General features: G+C 33.1%; 2 protein-coding genes across 6 annotated transcripts in view; one reads left to right on the top strand and one right to left on the bottom strand.

Moving 5' to 3' along the window:
* The window catches only part of LOC129786104 (protein AAR2 homolog), a 211,345-nt gene that overhangs the window by 93,389 nt on the left and 99,228 nt on the right, over positions 1–18,728 (top strand). The gene's annotated exons all lie outside the window — the stretch shown is intronic.
* Positions 1–18,728, bottom strand: part of LOC129785974 (high affinity cGMP-specific 3',5'-cyclic phosphodiesterase 9A) — a 79,329-nt gene that overhangs the window by 30,237 nt on the left and 30,364 nt on the right. For all 5 annotated transcript variants that reach the window (XM_055820694.1, XM_055820692.1, XM_055820691.1 and 2 more), the window contains one exon: positions 7,027–7,092. The gene's annotated coding sequence lies outside the window, so the exon portion shown is untranslated. The remainder of the gene's footprint in view (positions 1–7,026; positions 7,093–18,728) is intronic.

The raw sequence follows: 18,728 nt of genomic DNA on the forward strand, positions 1-18,728 counted from the left end.
AGACTATATATAGGGTGTAGTGGGCTATACCAAAGGTTTTGGAAAAGGTGAAAAACATATTTCTCGTCAAAGTAGAACAAGTTTTATGTGAGAGAAATAGTAGCGGACAGGAAATTTTCAATATAAAACTGTTCTATTTTAGAGCATTTTATTATATTTCAGTACGAAGAAGCAATAGAAATAAGTTTATCAAAGGTGACCCATTTTATGTGATTTTTGCTTTATTGAGAAAGAAAATAATAATAATTTGAAAAGCAATTCGAAACTAGTTATTCATTAAGAACTGAAAGAACATGAAATTCATTTTAAATCTATTGAAATACAAATTAAGTGAAAGAGAAGCGCAATTCCTCGTATACCCTAAATACAATTCCATTGCGGTGCTTAAGGTATCCATTCTTCTTGAAATACAATGCTAAACACTTTTCCACCTCTCATCGCGATTTCGTGGAAACAAGGAGAACAAAATTCAAATGTTGAGCAACATTATGTGCGAAAAATACTCATCTTTTTTTTTGGGCGGGATACCGTTTTTACGTATTAAATGACCCGCAGTACATAAATTTATAAATAAAAATGGGAGATCTTAACGAGAAGAGGAAGGTTTCGAAAAAAATAAAATGTGAAATACGATAAAAGAAAACATTAGGGTGTCGAAGAATTTTGCGTGTATAGATTCGCATGCATTTTATTTTTATATGGAATTCTGAGTGCTGAATTCTGGACTTTTCAATAGAAGCAAGAATGTATGTATGTACCTATATAATATGTATACATATGTTGTATATATTTATAGTGCGCAAATGGCGATAAAAATACAATTTTCGGGTTCTCTTGTGCTTACCATTTCAAATGCTTCAACTTTCTTATCAACTTTTTCCCCTTAAATTTTTTTACATTATCAATTCCATTGGGATGAATTTACTTCAATAGGGGAAAAGAGATTTAAACTTCACTTAGAGTAAATGCTGACGTCGAAACCATTGAATCCTATCGAGTAGGTATCTTAAGTCTCTACAAGATAATCTTACACAGTATATATAGGTATACATAATATAATATGTATTTCTATTCATTATTCATTCATTTTTTTTATTGTTATCTATATAATAAAGAAAGGATTTCGTGTCTGTACAGCTATACAAATCTACACCGTTTGACCGATCGTGATGAAATTTGGTACAGAGACTCCTTATATCAGGCGCTTTCGAGTGGCCGTATTCATTTTCCCCCCAAAGCCCCCCTTCAGGTAGCCCCCATATAAAAGTCATGTATTTTTTGCGAATTTTTGAATTTGGCGCCCGAAATGTTGTATGAAAATGATTTCTTCTCTTTGCAAATTTTTTTCTTTTGGGTTTGATGAGAGCTCTCCATCTATCTTCTATATAATAAAGAAAGGATTTCGTGTCTGTACAGCTATACAAATCTACACCGTTTGACCGATCGTGATGAAATTTGGTACAGAGACTCCTTATATCAGGCGCTTTCGAGTGGCCGTATTCATTTTCCCCCCAAAGCCCCCCTTCAGGTAGCCCCCATATAAAAGTCATGTATTTTTTGCGAATTTTTGAATTTGGCGCCTGAAATGTTGTATGAAAATGATTTCTTCTCTTTGCAAATTTTTTTCTTTTGGGTTTGATGAGAGCTCTCCATCTATCTTCTATATAATAAAGAAAGGATTTCGTGTCTGTACAGCTATACAAATCTACACCGTTTGACCGATCGTGATGAAATTTGGTACAGAGACTCCTTATATCAGGCGCTTTCGAATGGCCGTATTCATTTTCCCCCCAAAGCCCCCCTTCAGGTAGCCCCCATATAAAAGTCATGTATTTTTTGCGAATTTTTGAATTTGGCGCCCGAAATGTTGTATGAAAATGATTTCTTCTCTTTGCAAATTTTTTTCTTTTGGGTTTGATGAGAGCTCTCCATCTTCTTCTCTTCTTCTTCTTCTTCTATATAATAAAGAAAGGATTTCGTGTCTGTACAGCTATACAAATCTACACCGTTTGACCAATCGCGATGAAATTTGGTACAGAGACTCCTTATATTAGGCGCTTTCGAGTGGCCGTATTCATTTTTCCCCCAAAGCCCCCCTTCAGGTAGCCCCCATATAAAAGTCATGCATTTTTTGCAAATTTTTGAATTTCGCGCCCGAAATGTTGTATGAAAATGATTTCTTCTCTTTGCAAATTTTTTCTTTTGGGATCGATAAGTGGCCCAAATCTGCCTTTAAACCATCATAATTTATTTTCTCTCTGAAATTTGCGCGAAGCGCAACAAATCCCCGCGAAGCGGGGCGAGGTAAATTGGAGCGAAGCAACAATTTACCTCGTGTATGTATATAATTTTTCTTCAAGCTATTTTCCTTGTCATCTAAAAAAGGCAACATTTCACGAGGAAAATAAATTCATTTATGTATGGTACCCTACATTATGGAAGGGGCATGAAAAATTTATCTTTAACTCAACGTATTGTGACGTGAACTTTGCATTAGATGTAAATAAAAAATTTTTTATCATTGTATTCATAGCAAAGTTTTTCCTATTTCGTTAATTTTTTTTGAGAATCTATTTAATTAGTTGAGATTTTTACTAACTTTAGTATAAAAATAAACATGAAGTTAAAAGAAAAACATACAAAAATTCTGATTTTGACTTATTAAAACCTTATTTTTGGGCTCTATATACGGCTTAGAAGGTGAAAATAAACCCACAAACTACATGAATATATGCAATAGACATTTTACCACGTGATTTGAAATTAATTTTGATGGAATGGTTATGAAATAATCATAACATGGTACTACATATAGGTACATTATGTATGTAGATACATAAATATGTCATTGTCACAATTGTCTCGTTCAGGAAACCTCAAATCCTTCTAATCATCCCGCAAAGTTTATACAAAGTGTTTCATTTCCTTACCAAACAAGCACAATGTAGGTATGTTTGTAAAATATCACATAAAGTTCATTCATTTACGTGATACTATATATACTAACGACAGTTTAAGTATTGCAAGTAAAAAAGTTTACCTGCATAAGTTTAAAGTGGAAACAATTTATTAGTTATACGCGCTGATCTAGATAAAACACGTATAAAATAATTGCAAAATAACTCATCCATTGGCGTTCTCGCTTAGAATTCCTATCAAATTTCCAACAGTGAAAAATAACCCACTCCCCGAATGAATATGTACTGTACGTACACCTCTACTGGCACAACATCCTCCAGGTAAAGGAGCCAAGGTGAAACTCCTGAATGAACTTGAGCACAAAATGACGATCAATTTATTATCCTTCTTGATGGAGTCTGCATCACCGCGTGAAAAATTATATTTTTATCTCAACGAATCAACCAACCACCGAGAGCAATGTTTGTTCATCCAAAAACACCAAAAAGTCAAGGAGAGAAAACTTAATGCAATCAAAATTGAAGATGATACGGTAAACGTGTGCTTATATATACTTCTGTGGTGCTCCACCATGCTTACCATCTACCCCTCCGCAAAAGTCTCGTCATATTTGACATGTGGCATATTTTGTCTCCCTTGGAAATACAAACATAAAATTATTTCCTCGGGCCACAAAACATCTTATGCACGTACACGACACCTCCTGTCGGAAGTCACATACTACATACATACATATGTATCTTTATATAGCTAGGTTTATGTTGAATTTACAGAAACCATAACCATATTTCTCCCACCCCCAAACCATTCACTTCAGATCTCCATCCAGATACATCTCTTCGGGCACATAGGGGCGCATAGAGAGCATTCTCACACAACATGGAAAGGATGAGTAAATATAAATTTACTGATTGGGTTATAAATACAACCAGCTCTTAGGTTTGCAGAGGATGGATGATGAAAAAGGTTCTCATGTGTAAGAACATCTCAATCTCAAATCAATTTATATATATTTCATTTACAACTGATTCAACAATCAGGAATCAGGATAATTTGAAATAAGTACAAAGATTTTAATAAAATTTCACAAAAGCCACAAAAACCACGAATGTTAGCTTTAATCAAAAATTAGATGAATAAATAGAAGAAGAATAAAATTCATGACCTTTTGTAAGATCCCGTAAGCTATGGAATAAATATATACCTATCTAATGCACATTAATAAATTATAATCTATGAAAATTACTTTTCGCAAATATTACAAACTTGTCTGTGAGACGTCATGTTAGTCACGTTATGCATATTCATGATTTTTATCTCCATTTCAGAATGAAATGAATGAATTCACCAGGGTGTGAAAAGCGTTGCATTTTCATTATTTTTCACAGCAAAACATACATATACATAGGTGTAGGCAAATTCCCTGATGTATTTTAATTTGAAAAATATTTTCTGCAAGTCCAAAATGCTGCATGTTGAAATAATAAAAAAAGCTCATCTTGTGGGGATTTTTGTGGGTTCTCACACCAAGGAGTTTTTGTTCTTGTAAAATATATGTATAACATAAGGGATATATCCTGAAGAGAGACTCAAATAATCCCGGCAAGTATCTTATGGAATATTCGCAGAGCACGTACCCTAGTTCACGTTTTTACTTCAAAGAGTCCACTCGTTTTATATTACAGATAGGCCTGGACGAGGGGTAAATCCATTTAAGCATCTTATATAGAAGACGAAAGACAAAATGACAAATAAATTGGACAACAATCAGATTTTCAGGGGCGGATGAAAAAATACCACTGGGAAAAGGAAGGGGTTGTGTCTGATAAACCAATCTGGGGGGCAAGGACTTGTAGTTTCGTTAGATACAAGAAAATGACATGAACGTGAAAAGATCCAATCAAATTATTCTCCATTCACTTATTTTGACCCTCATTGGGTTTGACCAAGAACTTTCCCAACATTTTTTCTGTCACACAGAAAAGATTGAGCCGAAGAAAAAATTCCCACATATAGCCAAACGGAGTATTCAATATCACTTTCACGATTTCTTCATGTTTTCAACTTCACTGACTTATATTCTTCTTTTTGCGATAAGAGATAAAATGATGACAATGGTAAATCTGTCAGGAAGAAAAACTTATTGTTATATTATTCAGTATGTGCGAGTTAAATTGATTCCTAAATACGATATCTTTATGACCAATAGACATTTTACACAATCATTTGTAGATGAAAAACATTAATAGTCTATAAAGTTTTACAGAAAAAGTAAAAATTAGTTCTTTTAACGGCATTAATAAAATTAAATTCCCAAGAATTTATTATTCTGTCGCTATTTGCTAAAGATAATCATTTGATTCATAAAAATAAAGTACTTCATGTTCGTTCTCCTGATCCCCTAACAGAGGCAAAAAGAAGGAAAAAATTAGCATGAAAAAATTCTTTTCATATAGCGAACTTCTCCGAAAAACATTCAAAGAGGGAGGGCTTTTGAGTGAATTACTCCGTTTTTTCACCCCTGACATTGATGAAGTGCACAAATTCTTGGGATAAGAGCTGATTTTTCTTTCATACCACGAACGCATAGGTGTAAATAAAAAGGAATATGTAGAGCCGAACAAACGAAAAGAGAAAAAATGGAAATGGAATATCCTAAAGAATTTTAATAAAATTCTCCGGGTAGACTAAATTTTCGAAATGGTATAAAATTCTTTGGTTCCAAGTTCACAATACGTCTTCATTTAAAATGTTGAAACATTTTTATTAAAACAATGTAAATCCTTTTGGTGCGTTCCATATGAATATGTGAAGGAAATAAAGTAATAATATTTTGAAAGTCAATCATAACGCGTCCAGTTATAAGAGTTGGTGTCCCACAACGTGTAGAAGTTTGTTTATGCGTTGTAATGCGATTAGTGGGCAGAATTAGTAGGCAAAGTAGATTTTTTTGTGAAATTCAGTAAATTGGTGCATAAAAATGGTCATATCTCAGGTTCTATAACACCTACAGAAATTTCTTGACTAGTTGTGGAAAGGTCTTAAAATAAGCTAGAATATGGGATAAATTTTGATACTTTTCAAGGTCACCGCTAGAACACAAAATGGCGGATTTTGTTTTACTAAAACAGTTTTCGCATTTTTTATCCTGAAGGAATAGTTCTAGAGGTTTCTGATGTTCTAGAAAGTTGTAGAGAATTGCAAAACCTTTAATTTGATACCAAGATGAGCAAAATCGGACAAGCAGTTCAGGAGATATGACTCTTAGAACTTTTCAAATTCAAGAATTTTTCAAACTGCGATATCTTCTAAACGGCGACATAGATTTTCTTCATTTTCGGACTGGTGAAAGATTATTAGTTCTGCTACAACATATCAAAATTTAAAAGATTTGCCTAATGGGGATTCGGAGATATTGCCCCTTAAAGTTAGGCAATTTTTGTTTTTGACTTTAGCGCCTCTTGCGGCCATTTTAGGAACTCGGAATGTTCTAAACAGTTGTAGGGCTTCTTGAAACCTTTCATTTGATACTAAGATGGTCAAAATCGGTTAAGCCGTTCTCAAGTTATATCGAAAAAACACTTTTTGCTTTAGGCCGCCATATTTGCTAAACCGCTTGACCGATTTTCAAGTATGAATTGTCGATGAAAACATCTCACTGAGCCCTACAACGTACTAAAATTTCAGATCTCTAGCTATAAGGGAAGAGGTTGACGGTATTTCAAAATGGCGGACGGCGGCCATATTGGATTTTGAAAATGCGAAAAAATGAAAATTTACACCCACATTTCTATAGAAAACTTCAAACCCGAAGTCTCTATCTGTTACCGTTCTCGAGCTATAAGGCAAAATGTGGAGTCCCGGACGGCAGGCCGGCCGGCCGGAATACTTTTTTTTCCACCACCATTTTCGTAATGTGGGATGTCTAAAACGTGCTCATACCAAGTTTGAGCCCGATCTGAGGTGGTCGGTTTTTCCGACGATTACAATACTTGGTGTTGGCCACGAAGTGGAACACCAACTAATAAGGAAGAAATTATATTTTCAGTACAGATATTTCTATATATAGTATGTTATGTATGTGTATACTATGTACTATATACTCACATTCAAGTAATATTTTTTTCAAGATGACAACGAAGCCAACCATAGAAGATCCCTGCAGAAGTCGCTCTGAAAAAGAAGAAAAGAAAATTAATACTGAAAACGAAAATTTATTGAATATTTTTTCTTATGTCTACCGTGTACGATAAAGTTCTATTTCAACGACGAAAGAAATTTAATTAAATTCTGTAGGTTTTCATTATTTCCGTCTTTGTGTGCATGAAAATATTCATAAAAAATGTATATTTTGATTATGATAAGTAAAAGGATAATTTAGAATTTATTTTTTTCAAATTAAAACATCATTTTGGGTAATTTATTCAAGAATGTTCATTTCCTCTTCATTAGAAGTATAAGACTCTTATTTTTGTCGATGGTTGATGAACTCAGAAAATACCTCAATCTGCTCTTCATTTACTTTTTGAATCAACATAATTTCTACGTAGTCTATATTTTCATATTACCCACTTGTATCATCTTTTTGCATTCAGTTAGATAAAATATATACCTACGAGGATTCTTTTTAAATCACATTCTAGCTCGTGTGATTCCATGGAAAAGGGTTGATTTTACAAAATAGATATATCATCTCCTCATCTATTCCTGCGATACAATCTCTTCAGACGTAATCTTGACTGACATATTTTATCAAATCACATCTAAAGGCGACACTTTCAAACGTACACATATGCGAATTTATATCCTGAAATGATTGCCATATGTAGGTGTTTGTTATGCTTATTGATCAAATTCAATTCTTCGTATATGCTGCATTTCTGAATCGGGATTCTTTTTTTCTACCTCAAAAATGCATTGTGTGGAGAAAATGACGTCAGATGACAATTTTAAATTGAATTTCTGTATTATTTTCCTCAATACCTATAAAATCTCATTGAGAAATTCATATTTCTCAGTAAGAGTTTTCTCATACATTATAAAGAGAATTAATTTCCTGTCACAGTGCCGTAAGGGAAATTGGAATGTGCTTTTATTTATTTATTTTAAAGTATAAATACTTTGAATATAATTTATCTCGAATCAGATACAAAATGAAAGTTCCATATTGTTGACAATTAATTACCTACAATTTTCTACAAGAAAACACATAAATAAATTGAAAAACCATTAAAAATCACAAACAATCAAATTGAATTATTTTTGCTGATCAATTTCCCGTCAATTTACCACATCCGCATAGTAAATGTATGGGAAATGAGAGAAAAAACCCACGGATATTCAAATAAAATTCTAAACGAAATGTATAAGCTAGAGCAGTTGAGCTTTTCGTTATATTCAGCATTGCGTTTCAATTGAAAAGATTTGTGGGATATCAATAAAAAAGCCATATGTACATACATACATACATAAAAAAAAACCAAAATGTATCATTCCAATTGCTTTCAAATTTCATTCGATATGAGTGATAAAAGCTTTGAAAAGAGAATTCAAAGTCAAAAATTCCGAATATCATACAGAAAGTGCTTCTATCAAATTAGAGCTTTGTGTACAACATATTGCAAAGCATAGCCTTTAACTTTATTGTTTTTTTTAAAAAGAAAGAAATTTAGATCTTGAGATTATTTTCAGTTTCTAAAAACTTTTAAAAATAATCATTGAAAAGATGTGGAATAAAATTTTAGCAATATCACATTTTTTAGTTTTTTTTTTTTTATTTCACAAAATTAGGGCAACTAAACTGCACTACATACACCAAAAGCATATTTACACGTGGTAAAACTTCAAAGTCATGTTGCAATTTCAATCCAGATTTCAATTACCTTGTTTTAAAAATATTTTTCAAAGAAATTACCCGATTTTTCGTGAAAATTTGTTATTTTTTAAATTGCATTTTCCTGTTATTCTAATCAATTTTGAAAGTTTTTTTGACACTGATATTCCATTAATGGAAACAGAGGATTCTCCCTTGAAAGAATTTTAATTAAAAAATTCTTTCAACAAAAAACTGCAACGAGAGCAATACTTTCAAACTACATTTCCACCGTGTATAGTGTGTCAATTTACCAAACATCCCATTCCAAATAAATAAGTTATATAGAGAGAGTTCCCCCAGATTGACAAAAATTTTACCAATTGCTTTAAATTGAATTAATCGCTTTAATGAAGTTCAATGAGATAATTCCACTTGAGTGTAGAGATTTAAATGTACAACCCAGAGCATAAAACAACGTGGATCACTGGACTTGAAATAGTGTTTTTTTTCGATGGCACCAGACAATCTGGTGGATTAGAATTGAGGATTTGTTTGTATACTTTGTACATAATGTAATGTATATCTCAAGCCTCAGGGCTAATGCGCGAAATTGTATGTTTTTATTAGGCATGACTTTGTGAGTTTAGAGACAGCACCAAGCGACATTTAAAATGAGTAGTTTTTTTTTATTGAATCAATGGCATCTTAGTTCTTTTTAATTTGTAATTATTCACAGCAATATATTATGTACATACATATATAGATTAACATGATGAGTTATATTAACAAGTATTCTTTTTTATGTTTATGCAGTAGCTGCTTGAATATGTATTATATGACGAGGTAAATTGTCGCTTCGCTCCAATTTACCTCGCCCCGCTTCGCGGGGAATTCTTGCGCTTCGCGCAAATTTTAGAGGGAGAAAGGAATTGTGATGAATTGAAATATAATTAATAGAAGATTTATTCGTTGGTAAAAACCGTCTGGTATCTGTACCAAATTTCATCACGATCGGACCAACGGTGTAGAAATGCATAGCTGAACAGACACCATATTTTAGAGAGACCTTTCTTTATTATATAGATGGGCCACACAAAAACCTCCAACAGATATTTCAAAGGGAAAAAGTGAATTTCATACAACATTTATGGCGCCAGATTCAAAAAGTAGTCAAAAAAGCGTGATTTTTATATGGGGGCTATGTGAAGGGGGGCTCTGGGGGGAAAATGAATGTCGTTGGTAAAAACCGCCTGGTATCAGGAGTCTCTGTACCAAATTTCATCACGATCGGACCAACGGTGTAGAAATGCATAGCTGAACAGACACCATATTTTAGAGAGACCTTTCTTTATTATATAGACGAGGTAAATTGTCGCTTCGCTCCAATTTACCTCGCCCCGCTTCGCGGGGATTTGTTGCGCTTCGCGCAAATTTTAGAGGAAAAAAAATTGTGATGGTTTGATTGAGGCCACTTGTAAATCCCGGAGAAAAATTTCGGAAAGAGAAGAAATCAATTTCATACAACACTTTAGGCGCCAAATTCAAAAATTTGCAAAAACTGCATGAAATCTCTATGGGGGCTACCTGATGGGGGGCTTTGGGGGGAAAATGAATACGGCCATCTGAAACCGCCTGTTATAAGGAGCCTCTGTACCAAATTTCATCGCGATCGGATAAACGGTGTGGATTTGTATAGAAAAGTCGGAACGACGATTACCAACAAACAGGTCTTTCTTTATTATATAGATGAATACATTTACAACAAAAAATCTCCTGAATCTCATGATCTCGCAAGGGTATATGTAGCTGGATTGTTACAGGATTGAGTGAAAGCTATTTTGGCAGATTACAAAATCGTGAAGAATCTCCATTCTACTAATTCTCAAGGATTCCACCCCAGGGATTGTTGACAATTTTTGAAGCGTACTCCAAATAAATATTTATTTGGGTTTGGATGGGGATGCAAAATCGATAGTCTAACACACAATATAGATGAAAAGAAAAAATCGAGATCTCAACCATACAACACAATGTGCTAATATGTAAGTACCTACTTTTATGTAACACAGTTATTGAGCCTTTTACTTGCGTCGCCTGACTTTGAATGCACGATGGCAAGAGGAGATTTGTTCGATTTTCATGTAATACCCACACACACTCTACGATATAGTACACTTTTGTCCCATAGAAAGCTCAAAAGTTGCCTCTTTTCTTCCCAATAGCATATACATATATACTGAAAATAACCTCGCGGAAATGGATAGAATGACATGCATTTTTCTCGTCCTTTCCTTCTCCACCCGAACTTCTCACATTTCATCCACCCACGTTTTTAGAACACATAACTCATCAGTCAGTGGATAAAATTTCTTCAAACTCTGCGATAGATAAGAACATGGTATTTTACGTAGGTATACATACTTTGCTTTCATTTCCAAGAAAAAAACTCTTTAAATTAAACTTATCAAACACCATAGATAATCTAAGTATATGTATTAAAGTTGAAAATGTAGAAGTCAATATTGAAATAAATCTTTCACAAATAACTTATTTGGTTCTTAATATTGCGATTTAAGAAAAAAAAAATAATTTCGCATTTTTCCTGTATTTCTTTCTCATCCCTATACGAACATATATACATAGCATATTAAGAATTTATTGGTGTGAAATACAGAAAAACTCAATTGTACCAATAAAACCAAGAAACATGAAAATGACCCAATTAAATTCCACGAAAAGGACCATCTGCCTCATGAAAACTTTTTCATATTAAAATTTTGAATTTGTTCATGGAAGAATTTTGTGCAAATATTCATCCAAGTGTAAAATCATCTAAAGTGGAATATCTTGCGTTGATTCCCACTTCCAGTACCGAGAAGAATTTGGAAAATCTGCTGGGTGGAGGAAAATTGGAGTTATGTGATGCACTCATGTATCAAAAATCTTAAAAGGAATTTGCAACTATTTTACTCAACATTTTAATATTTTCATATGTTTAAGATCAAATAAGCTTACAATATGAGAAACTTTGAAGATTTTTTGGTAAAGAGTCGTTTAAGGAAGTTCAAAAATTCTTTCTTACATTCTTTCATATTATTCTTAACCCTTTCACGACTTCACCTCATGTCACAAATACTGAGATATATTTTTTTTTAATTTAGCATGCATACTCATTATCGTGTATGTTTATTGAGAATATGATGTGTTATTAAGATAATTATTGATATTTGTACTGCAATTACCAACATATAGCATTGAAAATATACCCATGAAATTATTCTAAATGATAATTTTCAATATAAAAGGTAGGTATACATACGTATCTAATTGATCCACTATAATGCACATGCACATGTTGTCTGAAATTCCCTCGCAAATAATTCGTCAACATTTAATTAATGCTTTGTGATTTACTAATTGTATTTTCAGTTGTGCAAAACCCAATAGTATAATTATAATTATAAGTACGATAAGTACTATTGGATCCTAGTGCAGTACATAGATCAATATGATTAAGCTTGTTCGTTATTCTTTTAGTCAGTTCTAGGATTAATCCAAGTATGATATGAAAAGAATATGAATATGATGAACAACTTACGTTAGAAGTTATTAAAAAAAACTTCTAAATTAATGGAATTGTTGACAAAAAAAAAACATTTTAATTTTTAACCAATCATCGCAACATTATCATATGTTTGCTATTCCTTGCATACAAAAACGTCAACTTCTTTTATGTGCAGAAAATTCAGTTAAAATAGCTTATCATGACTAGAAAAAAATAGTTTCTAAACTGGATTAACAACTTGAACGTAGGTGGATAAAAAATGACAAAAAATATACACGTGGTGTTTGCACTTCCCTATAGAGTTAAACACAACCCCCTCACAATTTATTGCATAGAAACAATCCATATCTGCTTGCATTCGTTTTATATTACTCAATGTTTACTTTTCAAAGATTAACTTTTCTACCGTTCCAATAGAACATTTATAGCTAGGTTAGGTACGTAAGTACGTTGAATAATTTATAGTGGAAAAATGAAATAATACCTGTATCCTGATTAACAACTAATAAATCAAATAACAAAGCACATCAGTAGTTATATATTATACAGCGAATACCAATTGCTAATCTTGAGAATTGAGGGTTCACTTGTGGAGTTCACTGACTGTTGAAAAGTCTTTTGGGTGAAGATGTTTAAGTTGGATGGCAATATTGTGTGATGAAGTTTAAAAGGACTTCCAGACGAATTTGATGTGGGATTTTGAAAACAATTTCAAGTTTTATCCGCCAAAGGAATCAAGCTCCACGCAACTTTTCACAATCCCGACGACACTTGATGCAAAGACAGACCGTAAGATAAAAGGTGCGGAAAAACTTTTAAATATCTTTCCTTCCATTATGGCGAGGCAACATAAGTTGAGGGAGGTATTTTTTTATGTGTGTGACAAGGTATCCGGACTCCCTCTTTTCTTGGCACACACAATTCAATGAGATTTTCAAAAGTCTCTCAACTTTTATGGTGCGAGGAGCCTTTCGCGGGGGTTGATTGTTATGTGCGATATTGCCGTAATTTGAATAAATAAATTCTGTTGGCTGGGTGACGGTTGAATTCTAATTTTCCAGCACAAATTTCACCTTTTTTTTCATTTCTCCCTCGCTCCTCTTTTCTCATTCATCCACCTTTATGTACCCTCACTTTCAACTGCCGTTTGTCATTCAGCAGACACATCGCAATTTTCCCGTATATTTCATTATGAATACGGAATATCTCCTGAAAATTTATTTCACGACTTTTTCCCGTCCATTAGTAATTTTGATGGTATTGTTTGCCCTAAAAGAATTTTATAGCTAATGCAAAAGTAAGTGGATCTAGTTACAAAAAAATCACCTAAAATATCACGAAGAATTTGTAATATTATATCCATTTACAATGACGAACTTGCAATGCACAATCAATGTGCCTTATTCAAAGTTTTTTTTTAATCAAATTATAATTTTCTAGCATTTTTTTTACTATATTAGGCAGGTCTGTACGTAGATATTTCGTAGTTATAGTAGCTTGAAGAATTTATCTTCTGCGTCACAATTTCCCCTCAGAGATAAATATATCTGTGAGCAATGTCAAAGTTCCCACAGTTGTGGTGGCACAAATTCATCCAATTTACTTGCTTTTGAGGTATTTCCTGAAGACAGATTAATTCTTCATGACATTCATAGAAGAAATCTCGTGATTGAACTTCCCCCAGTCAGACACTTTCAATACCTATGTCAGTTACATAAAGTAAATCCGCTGTGATTTGCTCTTCTGATTGTTTCCACAAAGCACAAAATTACCCCGAGGATAAACCACTCGCTACGCATTAGTAAGATTTCCAAATTTAATTGTATCTTCTTAATTTATATTCAAGTTTGTGTAAATATTTTTTTTCTGTACTAGAAAACCCCTATTCTACATAATGTATTTGTGGCAGCTCTTTTGCCTTTACCGGCATAACCCTGTCGATGGTACACAACGTGGTAGTATAATTTGGTATAGAAATGAAATGTCAATGGCAAAATATTGTACATCATGCGGTATGTGATACCCAAATAACATATAACACAAATATGTATACATATTATGTGTTATTAGCATATATATGTACATTATGCTATTTACAACAATTAAATAAATGGGGATTGTAAGTCTCTTTGCGCCTGACTGAGTCACCCCAAAATTGCGTGTCTTCTGAGACGCTGTGCGGTACCCGCTTTTGGACCCTTCTTGCGATAATCTGGCAAATGGGATATTTTACTCACTTCCGCCTTCCTGTGGAGAACCTTCACACACATTGGAATTTCCTTACCACAAATCATGTGACAAATCACAAACACAGAACCTCCTCGTTGAAATTATTTGGAGCTTATTCTCACAAAAATATTTTCTTTTCTATCTATTTCGTCTTACAAGGGATTTTGTAAGATTTGGTATTCCAGCAAAAAAATCTTTTATAGCACCTTTTTAGAACATTCCCCTCAAAACACCAAAACGTAACTAGATGTCGCTATTTGTGACGTTTGACATTGAGAAAATAAATAAAATTAATTCGTATCGAACTTTATTACAGGAAATTTATTGAAAAGGGACGTTTATTTTCTATTTATTTCGTCTTACAAGGGATTTTGTAAGGTTTGCTGTTCCAGCAAAAAATTCTTTTCATTATTTTATAGTAACAGACCTCTGAAACTAGAAGTCGAAAACAGATGTCGCTGTTTACGTTGAAAAACGAAGTGAAACCGAAAATAAACGAAGTGAAAAAAGTTAATGTAAACAAATAAAATGAGGTTAAAGTTAAGTGAATTTATCAACAAAACACTAAATGGATTATTCGGGATTTTTGGTAAAAATTTAACCCTTTTAAAGTATTTTTGCATTTTATATGAGTTTTTTTTTTATCTAGATTGTGATGGGAAAAAAATTATCCAGAACTTTTGGACATCTGTGGCATCCACGGATTCCGGAAGAGATACCCGGACAACTCCCAGGCAGCATGAAATGTTTATTCAATAAGCAGAATCCCATCCGTCGATGCTGGAAGCATTTGTGAAAGAATAGAAATTGTTGGGACCAGCTATACAGAGTGGCCATAAAGAGATGTAATCGCGAATCTAACAGAATAATTCTTAAATAAAACGTTTTTTCGTACTCTAACTTTTTGCTTTTTAATCTACACTACAGAAATATCTTTCAATGCAGCCTGTGTGAATGCATCTAATCATCTTCCTTAAGTCCAAGTCTCTGGAAAGTATTGACATTCGTTGGCATAATTCCCAAAAAAGAATCACAGCTAAAAATGGTTAGAATTTTTCACATATTTCACAAAAGTTTTTGTTAAAAAAAAAAACAACCTAAAACAATTCCAAACACTCAGATTCATGTAAAATATCCGTCAAAGTAGTCAATTGCTGCTTATCATGACGATGAATCATGCTTTAGCGGTCACAAAAATCACAAAAAGATTGAAAAAGCACCTCGGCAGGTCCTTATAAAACATATGATTTTGTAAGATTTTCTTACAAGTTATAAGAAAAAATTCGGCCGGAATACCAAAACCTTTTCTTTTCTATTATAGCAAAAATGTTTCTCGCGACGTGGTCTAAAAGTTGAACTGTGAAACTTTTTAGATCTTACAAATTTATAAGTTTTTTTGTGAGAATGCCAAAAAACCTTATAACTCACGAATTGTAAGAAAAGAAAAGAAAATATTTTTGCCAGAATTAGCCCCTATTTCAATTGCCACTTTCATATCTTGATTGCAACGTTTCCTTCCCTCCTATACTAAAGGGACATTCCAAGAAACTTATCACGTCTACAAGCAAGTCCCTAAAGTCTCTATACAATAATGCTGCAAAAGTAACAAACTTAACCTACATACGGTGCCATTTTTATCTTGACTTCATTTACCCCCCAAATACCTATGTGCAAAGAAAATAACTCTGTCGCAAAATACTTAAGAAAAGGAGTTCCTTAGTAAACCAAGTCACGTAGCCAAATAATAATTACAATTTCTTAAATTCCATTTACAGAATAATTTTTCTTTCATATACTTTTTCGTTAAGGAAAATAAGGGGAAGAATAATAGCCCACAATACCAACATATTCTTTTTCATCCATAAATATACAGCTATAAAGAATATATCTCAATTTTCCCAACACAATTGCCAATGAATTTATCCTCTGAAAGATAATACCTAACATAGCTGCATTGAAAGTTTCGCCGAGTTTTATTTAACGTTGAGAAAAAAAAGCTTCTATTTTCATAGCAAAAGCTCAGATGACAAATAAATCTTGTAATTAAGTTTGTAGTTATGTACTGCCTGTGCCTGATACTATACACAATGCCATTTACATGTGCAATTTTCTATTTCAATTACATTTAGTAATCAACACCTTGCGTACAGAAGAATTGTATGACGTCTACCCTGCAAATTACATAGGATAGCTCTTGAGTCTCAACAACCTAGCAGCGATGTCTGCACTGTACATCGTTGACTTCTTTACAAATGAACGAGAAATGTCATTATTTATACTGGAGTAATTAAATAGAGTGTGATTTTTTTATAGAACAACGTACAAATTACAAGACCGCAGCATCCATAAACGATTTATTATTTAGGTCTAACGTATATTTTGACCAAATATGTTAATTTTGAAGAGTTTAAGGCAGATTTTTTGCTTTATTATTATGAAATTATTTAAAAAATATTGTATATCTACTGTCTAACTTGAAGCTAATGTATGTATTAATATTTTAATTAGATTTATGCTTAAACAGAGAATTTCAAAGTACAATGAAATTACGTGGACCACCTACTATCCTTCTGTAATGGAGAACAAAAACAATTACACCGGGGGGCCGAGCAATATAATTCAGTTCATACATAGGATGTTTGCACCACCGTATTAGTTGGTAAAGCACATACCAACTTTTATTTAAAAAAAAAAAAGGCTCAAAAATTCCTGTTTCACTAGAAATTTAATTAATTTCTATTATGTGACTTAATTGTCACAGCATGAAAAAGCAGAGATGACAATTACTTTGATGCAAATTTGACTGCACCACAAAACTGAAAAAGCCGCGAGTAATTTAATTTTTACGCACCGAACACAAAATCCAATGAAGCATCAAAAATGCAAATGAGTTTTGTGATTTTGAAATGTACGTATATGGTGGTATCCTCAATTACCTATATATCGCACAATATATTCTGGATTTTAGGAGAAGCTCTCTGAAAAGTCAATAAATCACCGATGGTTGACTCCATTAAATGCTATCATCGAGGTGATTGACGGAGAAGAAGCATTTAAATGCGACTGAAGATTGCACGTTACACGTATGAACGTTTCGTCAAGCGAAATAATGCCTATTCGCAATCATAACTAATTAATGTCATTTTAATGAATGCAAGTTCCACTATTTAAATCCAATTCATTCTTTGACAGCATAATCAATCAAAGCTAACGCGGTGAATTAATAAGCCATAGAAATACGAGGAATTGTCATACATTGATGATTTTAGTTACCCACCGAGACTTGTGTATACGAAACTAAACATATTTTGCCATCATTGATGAGAATAATGAAAAAAAAAACTAATTATACCACAAAAGCCCCAATGCACTATCAAAAGTAACCAAAATTTCCACAATATATTCCAAACTGTTTCCATTCAATCAACATCAACACCATCCAATTCATTTTAGATATCATCTGTGAATGATAGTCTAGTATTTTGAAATTCAGATTGGAACTGATAATCCGATTAATGAATCTCTTTCAGTGTAATAGAGAAATAGTATAGCATAATTGAATTGTTGTAAACCTCAACAGAATCAGAATTGATTTTATTTCAGATGGAAAAGTAATACAGCTTTAATGGAAAAATTAATCAGAAAGTGGAAATTCGTTGGGAAAAAATTCTGTGCTTTTGTCACCATGTATGAAGATGCTAGCGCAAATATAGGTAGATCTATGAGTGCAACATGGTCGAGAGCAATAATAAAGTAATTTCACAGCGGGTTCTCTGAGGAGGATAAATGTAATACTTGGAAAATGGTTAGTCCACATTAGCACTATACATATTTGGCGCCTCTGCGGTCATTGAAGTATTACCATCCACTGTCGTCATTGCACCAAGGGGATGATTGCAGTATATTAGGGCGAGTTGGTGACAGAGTTTGTAGTGAGGTAATTGACCCAATTGTGGCAAATACTCATGACTTTCACCACCCCCAAACTAAGTCAAATGACAAACGCAGAGTAATTTCGAATCCTAAAATAGAAGATTTGTTTGAATACGGCACACCGTGTATGCAAAACTCATTTTAGACACACTAACGCTATATAAACATCTCTTGTCCTTAGTATGCAAAACATCTCACTCGTGGGAAATCTCTTGTTGCAGAATTTACTACACATCTCAGTTGAAAATTTGAAAATACATTTGCATT

The sequence above is a fragment of the Lutzomyia longipalpis genome, chromosome 1, assembly GCF_024334085.1.
Source record: "Lutzomyia longipalpis isolate SR_M1_2022 chromosome 1, ASM2433408v1".
NCBI lineage: Eukaryota > Metazoa > Arthropoda > Insecta > Diptera > Psychodidae > Lutzomyia > Lutzomyia longipalpis.